Genomic DNA, 12,888 nt, shown 5'->3' with positions numbered 1-12,888 from the left:
CGTCAGTCTAGTATTATTGACCTTATAGCGTTTATTCTAGTGCTATAGGTTATAGTCATGATAGTTAGATCATTAATATTAATATAGGCCTAGTGTGTTAGTTCTTGTTAAAAGTTATTGGTTGTCTATGGTAAGTAACTCCAATGCTAGCCTAAGTTATGTAGTGTTTGTTCACTTAAGTTAAGGAGTTTATTTTCAGGTTGGATATTTAAAAGCATTGTTTTCACTAATGTACATGTAGGACTACGGCCCATAGGCTATAGTTGGGTAAATTGGGTAAAATGCCTGGGCCTAATCATTAAGCCTGAAAAGTGAGACTGTGGCATACCCATAGAAAATAGAATATCGATTTGATAAATAGCCTAAATATCTTATGATGATTTACTTACTTAGGCCTAACTGACATTTGACGATAAAACCATAATTTCAATAGGCCTAAATCAAAACATTACTTATCAGCAGAAACATAAAATTCACAGTTTTCTCATGAAACATAGACGACAACTCTAATTTGAATTGTTAAGGTAGTAAATTCGTACTATGTAACAAAGCACCTCGATAAGTAGCATGCCATGTTGTCTCTTGTTCAACTACAATGTAAGCCAAAATTAGTGTGTAGGCCTATTTGTTTTTTGGCTAAATCAATCACAATATTTAATTGTTTTAAGATGGAATTGATGACTATTCATTGACTAATCATACAAAAATTATATCAGGTTACTAGGCCTACTTTTATCTTCATTAAGTTTATTTGGCAATAGTTAACCTTTCAAAATACATTCAGTTGAAAAATGTAAAACAAAATACCCCGCTGCAGCAAACCTGCCGACTAAGCGAATTTCTATTTGCCTGGATTGACTTTCAATTATTGATCTTTTAAATTAACATTTAGGCCTATGTTTAAAGAGTGGGTAGCTAGGTTATAGCTGCAACAGGGAAACTAATAAAGTGTGTTTTTTATTAAATACCAAAATATCAATAGCTTAAGTTAGTATGAAATAAATAAATCTGCCAAGTTTGATAAAAATATATCCATAAACAAGCCAACTACAACATTTTACAATATTCTCCATAAAAATAACTTATCATGGGAATTTTGAATTAACAATTTTTTTGAATTTTCTCCGTAACCAATCACCGTATAAAAACACTTTGATATACTAAATTATTTGTTTTTTTTTAAGCTCTTCAAAAAGGTCTGGAGAAAAATTAATAAATTTTGTGTTTTAAGGGTAAAAAATTAGAAAACCCCATTTTTACCCCATAAAAACCCCTGTTAAACTCCGTTGCTCGTTAAACTCATTCAAGTTTATCCCGCCTTACACTTTTAAACCAAATTTTATTAAAATCGGACAAAAATTACTCAAGTTATCGTCCAGACGGACATATATACATCTCTATAAAGATATCTTATAAATATATACCTAGCCTACCTATATACAAATTTGAACGAAGGGTGTTTTTGGCCTCTGGGGACATCAAAATGAAAAAGTAAATCAGTCCCGGGCCTAGGTCTTACCATGAGACCTACGGTTATCTACTTCGCTAAAGGGAAATTCGCTAAAACTAATAAAATTAATCCTTAATAAACAAGCTTGACAAAAGAAATTTATACTTGTGTGAACCTGGCAATAACTTGGCAATAAGTAGTGCGCGCGCCACAAAAAATCTATTGCTGGCCGTTTTGCGGCAAAATACGTCCGCGATGCATATTACCGATGATGCCAACAGATAGAGGACACTTTAACGGACACGACAGTATCAACATTATGTACCTGGGGAGTAGTATAAGGGGGGTAAAATCGGCAAAAAGTAGTGCGCGCGCTACAAAAAATCTATTGCTGGCCACTTTGCGGCAAAATACGTCCGCGATGCGTATTACCGATGATGCCAACAGATAGAGGACACTTTAACGGACACGACAGTATCAACATTATGTACCTGGGGAGTAGTATAAGGGGGGTAAAATCGGCAAAAAGTAGTGCGCGCGCTACAAAAAATCTATTGCTGGCCGTATTGCGGCAAAATACGTCCGCGATGCATATTACCGATGATGCCAACAGATAGAGGACACTTTAACGGACACGACAGTATCAACATTATGTACCTGGGGAGTAGTATAAGGGGGGTAAAATCGGCAAAAAGTAGTGCGCGCGCTACAAAAAATCTATTGCTGGCCGTATTGCGGCAAAATACGTCCGCGATGCATATTACCGATGATGCCAACAGATAGAGGACACTTTAACGGACACGACAGTATCAACATTATGTACCTGGGGAGTAGTATAAGGGGGCAAAATCGGCAAAAAGCAGTGCGCGCGCTACAATAAATCTATTGCTGGCCGCTTTGCGGCAAAATACGTCCGCGATGCATATTACCGATGATGCCAACAGATAGAGGACACTTTAACGGACACGACAGTATCAACATTATGTACCTGGGGAGAAGTATAAGGGGGGTAAAACCGGCAAAAAGTAGTGCGCGCGCTACAAAAAATCTATTGCTGGCCGTATTCAAATTCAAATTCAAATAATCTTTATTTGTTAGTAGTATACAATACATACATAAATAGTGTCAAATATACAGGTATTGAAAAATGAAAAACAAAGGTTTCTTAGAATTAACAATATAGGCTATGCAAAGTTAGACATTACCTCCTACAACTCATCGAAAGAATATATAGCTTTGCTGATGAGGTACTGCTTCAATTTAATTTTGAATTTTTTGGTTGACACCTCATCTGTTATGCTTTTTGGAATTTTGTTATAAAATTTTGAACCAGCATATTTAGGTTTCTTTTTGAAAAGTTCCAGAGTGTGATAGCTCATTGCGATACAGCCCCGATTTCTGGTGTTATATTCATGATTGTTACCGATTAGCTCCAATTCCTGAAATCTATTTTTTATTGATAAAACAGTTTCAAAAACATACATTCCATAAACAGTCATTATGTTTTCTAATTTAAAATAATCTTTAACTGAAGTTCTGGGTTGTAAATTACGAATAATTCTAATGGCTTTTTTTTGCATTATCAAGATAGAGTTTAAATTTTCTTTAGTAGTTGCACCATAAAGAGATAGCCCAAATGATATCACTGAATGGATGTAAGAGAAATAAACAACTTTTAGAGATTCTTTTTCACAAAAATTTTTCAACCTAACCAATGCATAAAGGCCAGAAGAAATTTTAGTGAGTAATTGTTCAACATGACGGTTCCATTTAAGTGTACTTTCTATTTCTAATCCTAAAAATTTTATGCTGTCTTTAACCTCAATTTTTTGATCAAATATGGTAACATTAGGTTGAGTTATATTTTGAGCTGATCGAGTTTTAAAACAAATAATATTAGTTTTTTCAGGATTTAAAAGCAAATTGTTGGCATTAAAAAATTTGTTTAAGAGAGTTAGGTCGGAATTAATTTTAACTTCTAATTCAGCAACGGTTGATGCAGTGATTTTCAAATTGGTGTCATCAGCATAAAGACAAAGTTTACTGAAATCAGAAAGCTGAGGGAAGTCTCTTAAATAGCAAATAAATAAAAGGGGACCTAAAATGGATCCCTGTGGCACCCCATATTTAACTGCTGTAATATCGGAACGATAAGGGATTTTATAATTTTTGTTGTTATGGTAAATAATTTCGACAAACTGTTTTCTATCATGAAGGTAAGATTTTAGCCAGTTTAAAGTATTGTTTTTAATTCCTAATTTACTCAATTTCAAAATTAATAAATCATGTGATATTGAATCAAAGGCTTTGCTAATGTCCATGAATAGACCCGCAACTTTACCTTTATTGTCTAGACTATCTATAACAGATTCAATGAAGTCTGTGGCAGCTGTAATAACAGACCGACCATAGCGGAAGCCATGTTGACAGTCCTCAAATAGATGATTTTTTTCCAAAAAATTTACCAGTTGATTATAAACTACTTTTTCATAAATTTTTGAGATAGCTGGTAACAATGCTATAGGGCGATAGTTTGATACAATTTTCTTGTCTCCTTTTTTGAAGAGTGGTTTTAATTTTGTAATCTTAAGTTTGTTGGGGAAAATACCTGAAATTAAGGAAGAATTTATAAGATGAGCAATAGGTTTTAGTAAGACTGATTTCGCTTTTTTTAGAAGTACCACAGGGACATCATCATACCCCATACTGAAAGAATTTTTTAGGCTGCAGATAATAGCATCTATGTCCTTCTCATCAACAAAGCTAAAACCAAATTTCCTGTCACATGGAAGTATCTCACTCCCAGTATTACTACTGCTATGATCATCTCTGGCTTGCTCTAGATTCGACAAGACACTGTCATCCACAATATTTGCAAAATAATCAATGAACTGATTACAAATCAATAAAGGATCAGAACAAACATCATCATTTATTTTTAAATTTATATTTTCAGTTTTTAAAGAGCCAGTTCCTACTTCAGAATTAATTATCATCCAAGATGTTTTATTAACATTACTAGAATTACTAATTTTCTTTTTGTAATATTCTTTTTTTGAAGATTTTAATTTTTCTTTATAATGTTTGTTCATTTTTTTAACTTTGTCCAACAAAACTTTGGATTTAATATCTCTCGCTGTTTTACTTAAATCAATAATTTCCTGTCTTTCTGTCTTAAGTTCCTTAGAAATCAATTTCTTTTTAGTGTGCTGTCTTGAAAGAGTTTTAGGGAAGCATTCATTAAAATGACCAATGAAAGTTTTATGAAATATGTCATACTTATTTTCAACCGGTGATAAGAAAAGATCTAACCAAGTTTCATTTTGTAAAATATTAATAAATTGTTCAATATTGGAGTCGCTGAATTTTCTTTTGAATTCATAATAAAATTGAGAAGAATTATTTAACATTTGATTTTTATGTTTATTTATAATTTCTAGAATTTGTCCATCGTGGTCTGAAAGTTGTGTGTTAATACCGACTAATTTATAAAATTGGCTGTCTAAATTTGTAAAAACATGATCTATTGCTGTTTCAGTTGATTCAGTAATCCTGGTTGGAAAATCAACCAGAGACTTAAATCCATTTGCTACTACAATGTTTAATAACATTTTACTATTACTATTATTCAATTGTAATAAGTCAATATTTATATCCCCCATGAAAACCACGTGTTTATATTTAAAATTCAAAACTTCAAGCATTATATTTAGTCTGCGAATAAATTCTGCTTCATTATGTTTAATAGGATTCCTGTAACAACCAATAATGAGTAATTTACCGCCTTTAATTACCTTATCTACCTCTATCATACAACATTCAAAAATATTTTCAGATATAAGGTCTTGGATTTCAGACAAAACAATTTCTTTGCAATGAATATATGGTTTTGATAAAATTACAACCCCGCCACCTCTAGACTTTTTGCGACCAAAACTGGCAACGAGGTTATAGCCATTAATATTTAGTCTTGGGAAAGTTGAAGTTAACATTTTGTGCTCAGTCAAGACAACTATACTAGGATCAAGTTCAGTTAAAGTTACATCTAACGGTTCTAATGATGACACTATACCTCTAATATTTTGGTGGTAAATACTTAAAGCTAATTTGTTTTCATTAAATTTTGGTTGGGTTGAGCTAAAGCTAAAAAAGACTCCTTTTGTTCTGAGGTTGGTCTGGATATATCTGCTTCCATCACATCACTAACCACTGCACTCCCCAGATTGGCTTTATTCCCCCCCACATCACTCACTGCTAGAGGCTTCAGAGGTGTAGAGCTTTGTGTAGGAGAAGCAAGATGACTGGATTGTTGACTCTCACAACAATCACTAGAATCCTGCGCTGCTGCTTCAGCATATGTGAGATGTCCTGGTGAGACTCGTGGCTGGCTAGGGCTGTTCTGTGGTGGTGGCAGAGGTGTAACTGTGGTGGTGGTGGAGGCTGATGTTTGTATGGTGTCCTGCATCTGTCTGTTGTGTTCAGCGGAGATAGCAGCCCTGAGTTGTTTCACAAACATATCTTGAGACAGTCCATTCCTCAAGGCTCTGTAAGAGTTTTGGTTGTATGTTACTATGGTGACTTTTGCTTTTGTTTTAAGTTGGAAGTTGACAATATTTGAGGCGAATAAGTCTATTGAAATGTTGTCTCTTATACAACCCATTGGCGAGCATACTAATGTCGTAAAGTTTCTCTTTCGAAAATCCATGATGAGCTCTTGAAATGCCGCATTATACTCATTCCTACCTGGCTTTGAGAAATACACAGGCTTAGTCACCAGGCTGTAAACTGACCCTTTAGGTGTTTCTTGAAATGTCAGGTGCTTGTCACAGTAGTTTCCATAGTCTGGCTTACCAAAATAGCTCTTGAATTTGACAGCCACTCCAGCACTCATATGTCTGTCTGATGTAAAGTCTGCCGAGATACAGTGGGAAAATGCTGCATTCTTGTCTTCACCATACTTTTTAAAAACTTCAGTCATTCCACATTCAATAATTTGTATGCCCAATTTTTCTTCAGGTACCGTAATGTTATTATGAGATGTGTCTGGTGATTGAGTGTCAATTTTTATTGCTTTAACAATTTGTTCACACAACAGTTTTTTCCCAGTCCCATTAAGGTGCTGTCCATGTTGTGTAAAATGGTGTCGACGTAACAAAGAGCAGTCTACCAATTTGAAGTTCTTGATTTTTAAAATATGGTTTACTTGTCGAATTTCTCTATTAACAATATGCTGAGGAAAGAGGTCGAATCTGTGGAACAGAGGAACAAAAAGGATTCTTGTGTGACTATGTTTTTTTATGAAATTTTCAAATTGTTCTGGAATTTCTTTCGATGGATTAAGATTTGCATTTAACATTTTTTCAACATTGTTAGCTCCAGCAATTATTACAGCAGTGTCTTTGCTGCATTGGTTTTTAATATTACCATCAGCGTTTTGAAGAATGTACTCCACAGGTGCTCCTGGGTTTGTGTTGACAAACAGTTTTGAGTTCAAATTGAGATTTGGTTGTAAAGTCTCATATAGTTTTCTACCATGACTGTCAGCATAAATATTAAGTCCCACCGACTGGATACCCTGTGGGGTACAGGCTTCAGGTGTTACTTTATTCTCATCGATATTATTATCATCTTGGCCAGCAATCTTGGCCTTTTTTTTACTTCCACTGACATCTTTCTGTGCTCTCGCATAACTAGCGTTACCACTTTTTGTGAGTGTGAGTGATTTTTCTTGAGTTTGGGTGTTTTTATCATGTTTGGCAACTTGTTTATGAGTAAAGTTTGTGTATTCTGTTATTAGCTCATACAATAGTCCGTCTGACAAAAATACATGATTCTTTAGAACATATGCTAGTACTGATCTTTTCTTTATGAGTTCTAACTCACTAACCAGTACTTTTCCAACAGTCTGAAAATTTGGTGATGTTTTACTCATGAGATGATAGAGAAGATTTTCAACAAAAAGACAAATGTAAATATCACAGTCGTATGAATTTATTTGTCTTGATGATTCTATCGGTGTGAAATCACTTGGCGTTAGCTTGAGGTAGGCAGATATCTTATGAGCTATGACCTGGGCATGAGCAATATTTGCATTCGATAAGGAGTCGTAATAGTAGAAAGCATTTATATTCTTGTACCATACCATTACACTCCAATGTCCTCCTTCAAAAGAGCTTTCAATAGCATCATTCACTGGAATTACTATTAGGTTTTTATTGTGAAGCTGCATTGGATCTAAAAAATGAGAATAATCTTCTAGGCTCTTTATAGCATGACTTATCAATGGGTTCAGGATGATACATGACTTAGATAATAAAAAACGATTATTTAGTAGCTCGAAATACTGATTTAGAGATTGGTCTGTGAGAAAGCTTTTGCCCAGCAGTTCATCAGCTAGCAAAGTGCTATTGTAGTCACTAGATGTTTGTGTTTGAACAGAGTTTACTTGAAAACTTCCTCCTTGTATCTTTTCTTGTTCACTGACATTATATGTTTCATCCCCATCTGTAGGATCAGTACTTACAATACTACTATTTATTGAGTTTAGAGTTGCATTGGAATCTGACACACTAGAATTTAGTATTACAGATTCACTCTGTTGCTTATTATTTTTATTCAATGTACTAAAATTGAAGTCATTAATATTAACTGATAGGTTGTGAGCTTGAATATATTTTGACAATTCAGCTTTTGATCTTATTAACTTTCCTTTTGGAGAGTAAAAATATACATCTTTCTTCCCTGCTGTAGCTCCTTTTTTGCGTAGAACTTCCTTCCTAGACCATCCTTGAGGAAGAAAATCATTTTGAGAACTCATCTTCTATAATTCAATTAGTAAAAATAAATATTGGTATACTTTAAAAAATAAAAATTGGTATACAAATCTACAGATGAATTAATAAAATAAAATAATTAATTTCCTGATATCTGGCTTGAAAATAAAATAAGTGACACCTGGTCAAAACAAAGATTGTAAACAAGCTGATAACAGTAGTTGACAGACTGCATGGATAGCTACTATGACTCAAGTGAGCCTGGTTATCTTGGGTGCAAGGGTCAGGACTCCTTATCGCTGGACCGGCTGTCAGTGTTCTAAGAAATAATCTTGCAATTCCAGGAAAAAGTTTTGTTAAATCTTCAATTTACTCTTTAAATATTTTAAAATAGTAACTTCTACTCACATACTTTTATACCCAAAAATAAACTTAACACTTTGGTATAAAACTTATCTCAAACAAACTATAAAAAACCACTTTTTTATGGAAAAAATTGAAGAGCACACATGCACCTGTTCAATCACTCAGGGGTCTTCCCCCACTCCTCTCAGATTGCGGCAAAATACGTCCGCGATGCATATTACCGATGATGCCAACAGATAGAGGACACTTTAACGGACACGACAGTATCAACATTATGTACCTGGGGAGTAGTATAAGGGGGGTAAAATCGGCAAAAAGTAGTGCGCGCGCTACAAAAAATCTATTGCTGGCCGTATTGCGGCAAAATACGTCCGCGATGCATAGTACCGATGATGCCAACAGATAGAGGACACTTTAACGGACACGACAGTATCAACATTATGTACCTGGGGAGTAGTATAAGGGGGGTAAAATCGGCAAAAAGTAGTGCGCGCGCTACAAAAAATCTATTGCTGGCCGTATTGCGGCAAAATACGTCCGCGATGCATATTACCGATGATGCCAACAGATAGAGGACACTTTAACGGACACGACAGTATCAACATTATGTACCTGGGGAGTAGTATAAGGGGGGTAAAATCGGCAAAGCGCCAGCAATAGATTTTTTGTAGCGCGCGGACTAGTTTTTGCCGATTTAACCCCCCTTATCCTACTCCCCAGGTACATAATGTTGATACTGTCGTGTCCGTTAAAGTGTCCTCTATCTGTTGGCATCATCGGTAATATACATCGCGGACGTATTTTGCCGCAATACGGCCAGCAATAGATTTTTTGTAGCGCGCGCACTACTTTTTGCCGATTTTACCCCCCTTATACTACTCCCCAGGTACATAATGTTGATACTGTCGTGTCCGTTAAAGTGTCCTCTATCTGTTGGCATCATCGGTAATATGCATCGCGGACGTATTTTGCCGCAATACGGCCAGCAATAGATTTTTTGTAGCGCGCGCACTACTTTTTGCAGATTTTACCCCCCTTATACTACTCCCCAGGTACATAATGTTGATACTGTCGTGTCCGTTAAAGTGTCCTCTATCTGTTGGCATCATCGGTAATATGCATCGCGGACGTATTTTGCCGCAAAACGGCCAGCAATAGATTTTTTGTAGCGCGCGCACTACTTTTTGCCGATTTTACCCCCCTTATACTACTCCCCAGGTACATAATGTTGATACTGTCGTGTCCGTTAAAGTGTCCTCTATCTGTTGGCATCATCGGTAATATGCATCGCGGACGTATTTTGCCGCAATACGGCCAGCAATAGATTTTTTGTAGCGCGCGCACTACTTTTTGCCGATTTTACCCCCCTTATACTACTCCCCAGGTAGGCCTACATAATGTTGATACTGTCGTGACCGTTAAAGTGTCCTCTATCTGTTGGCATCATCGGTAATATGCATCGCGGACGTATTTTGCTGCAATACGGCCAGCAATAGATTTTTTGTAGCGCGCGCACTACTTTTTGCCGATTTTACCCCCCTTATACTACTCCCCAGGTACATAATGTTGATACTGTCGTGTCCGTTAAAGTGTCCTCTATCTGTTGGCATCATCGGTAATATGCATCGCGGACGTATTATGCCGCAATACGGCCAGCAATAGATTTTTTGTAGCGCACGCACTACTTTTTGCCGATTTTACCCCCCTTATACTACTCCCCAGGTACATAATGTTGATACTGTCGTGTCCGTTAAAGTGTCCTCTATCTGTTGGCATAATCGGTAATATGCATCGCGGACGTATTTTGCCGTAATACGGCCAGCAATAGATTTTTTGTAGCGCGCGCACTACTTATTGCTCATTTTACCCCCCTTAACCTACTCCCCAGGTACATAATGTTGATACTGTCGTGTCCGTTAAAGTGTCCTCTATCTGTTGGCATAATCTGTAATATGCATCGCAGACGTATTTTGCCGCAAAGCGGCCAGTAATAGATTTTTTCGGGCGCGCGCACTACTTATGGCTGGAGTTATTGCCAGGTTCACACCAATGAAATTTATTAGCCTACACAAGAGCCTGCTGTGGGAGAAATGTTATGTGAAGTGAATTTATGCTTTTCCAAGTAGCCTAGATCCAATCACAACAGCACTCTTAGACGTCTTATGTCCTATCTCGGCCCAACAACGGGGCAGAAGGGATTGAACAGCTTGGATGTTCTTCAATATGGCCATCCATTTAGTTTTCTTAGTTTACGTCTTACATTTACTCACATACTTGGGGATGTTGCGATACGATCGATACCAGTAGGTATCGATACTTTTATTGCGAACTACTGTTATTGTATCGATATCGGTTGTTCCGATATTTATTTGGTGCTGATACCAAGAAGCCAGTATCGTATCATAAGTATCGGAAGGCAATTTCTGACAAATCAGAGTAAAATTGCCAGGCTTGTGCCTTCTGAGCGGATGTTTTCCAAGGCTGGAGCAATTCAGTGACCCAAAAAACAAACAGACTTTTACCCAAATATTTATTTAGTTTTTAATCTAGCTTGTCTGATATGTGGTTTGAGTAAATTATGATTCACTATTCATTCATAACTTAGAACTGTACATAACGTATAAGTACTTAAGGGTTTTGCAAAGAGTTATTTTTATTAGGCTACAACTCAATGTTAGCAACTTTGTGTTAAGCAAATAAAATGAAACCATTGACTATTTAACATCAAATAAGTTATACTAATAAAGATGGCACTTAAAGTTATTTAACTAAATCTTTTTTTTTCAATTTAGGCTGATGGACCGGTATCATTGAAAACAAAGGTTGTCTGTGTTTGGTCAATTTTATCAACTTTTTACATACCGTATTTAGGTAGTTCTTAGCAGCTCGAATTCGAATCCGGGTACACTTCCATATCTGTTGGCACAAACAACCGAATGAGTAAGTTTAATATCGATCCATAAATCGATAATTCGATATATCGTTTTGGTTAGTTAGGTAGGTAAGGTTAAAACCTAACCTAACTAACCAAACGATATGTCGAATTAAACAATTGAATAATCAATATTACTCATTCGGTTGTTTGTGCCAATAGATATGGAAGTGTACCCTCGAATCCTATTGGCTATACTATAAACTTACTGGAGCGAGTTTTAATCAAAGATCAGTGAATCAGAATATGACGTCACTGGTATCGAATGGATACGATATTATTGATACTTAAGTTCCGATTCCAAGCTGGTATCGATACTTTTTTACAATACCGTATCGATACCAAATATCGGAAAGACAGTGGTATAGCAACATCCCTACACATACTGCAGTTTGGTTAAGGTTAGGTTTAGTTTAGAACTGTCATTTTATAATCAGCTGGTAGTTAATGTATAATAGTAAATTAGGACGTCAACTTAAGTGCCACCGGCCTAGCACTTAAAAAAAATCACTGATTACTAGTTAACTTAAGTACCGGTACCTGACTAGGCGTTTTTACAATTCAAATTGAAGTGACTGCCAATATTCCGTGGCCGTTTTTCAGGAAGAGATTTAATAAATTTGGTGATTTAACTTATTTCATAGGTAAAATACATCTAAAGTAGCCTATCTATTTTATTTTGTAGACGAATTGTTTAGTTATAAAATAGCATTGTTTTTATATAACCTTACCCCTTTTCACAACGAGGCCTCCTAAAAGCTTGTAGTCATTGTGAGACAATTCTTTATGCTAATGGCTTTTCTTCTTTGAGCGATAATGTCTCTAGTCTTGTGAATGAATAAATAAGTTACAGTACACACACAGAACGTAGAATGATAAGATCCAGCAAGACTAGACTAAACAATAACAAATTCACCGACTCAGCAAAAAGAGATATCATACGGAACGGACACTGCAGGTAATGATGGGAGAATCGAATACAGAATCGAATAGTATTCGAATACAGCCCGAGTATTCGTAGATTCGAATACTTCAGATTCGTACGAATACTTTTTTGTGAATACTCTTGACCTCAGATTTTGCAGGATTTCTATTCGGGGGATTCAAAAATGTATTCAACACTTTTTCAACTACTGAATTCCCTTTTGAATATCTTACGTTACGAATCCGTAGCATTCGTAAGAGTATTTAATGTTTTTACTGCAGCATTTGTTTTCATCTATTCGTTATAATTTTACCATTAGCCCTATAATTTACATAAGATTATTATTAATCGTTAACATTTAGAATATATTGGATACCTATTTAAAATATTAGGTTACTACTGGTAGAGGGCAATTGAATAGAATTTATTATAACTACAACCG

The 12,888-nt window shown here is 35.7% G+C and overlaps 1 protein-coding gene across 1 annotated transcript in view; it reads right to left on the bottom strand.

Annotated features, from left to right (window-relative positions):
* Positions 1 to 12,460, bottom strand: part of LOC128990897 (peroxisomal acyl-coenzyme A oxidase 3-like) — a 43,573-nt gene extending 31,113 nt beyond the window's left edge. Inside the window, exon 1 of the mRNA XM_054413546.1 lies at positions 12,253 to 12,460. The gene's annotated coding sequence lies outside the window, so the exon portion shown is untranslated. The remainder of the gene's footprint in view (positions 1 to 12,252) is intronic.
* Positions 12,461 to 12,888: the final 428 nt, after the last annotated feature.

The sequence above is a fragment of the Macrosteles quadrilineatus genome, unplaced genomic scaffold (assembly GCF_028750875.1).
Source record: "Macrosteles quadrilineatus isolate MER2022 unplaced genomic scaffold, UCM_ALF_1.0 Scaffold_1__1_contigs__length_201487025, whole genome shotgun sequence".
NCBI classification, from domain to species: Eukaryota; Metazoa; Arthropoda; class Insecta; order Hemiptera; family Cicadellidae; genus Macrosteles; species Macrosteles quadrilineatus.
Note: the sequence above shows the minus strand (reverse complement) of the source record. Positions and strands in the feature narration are given on the sequence as shown.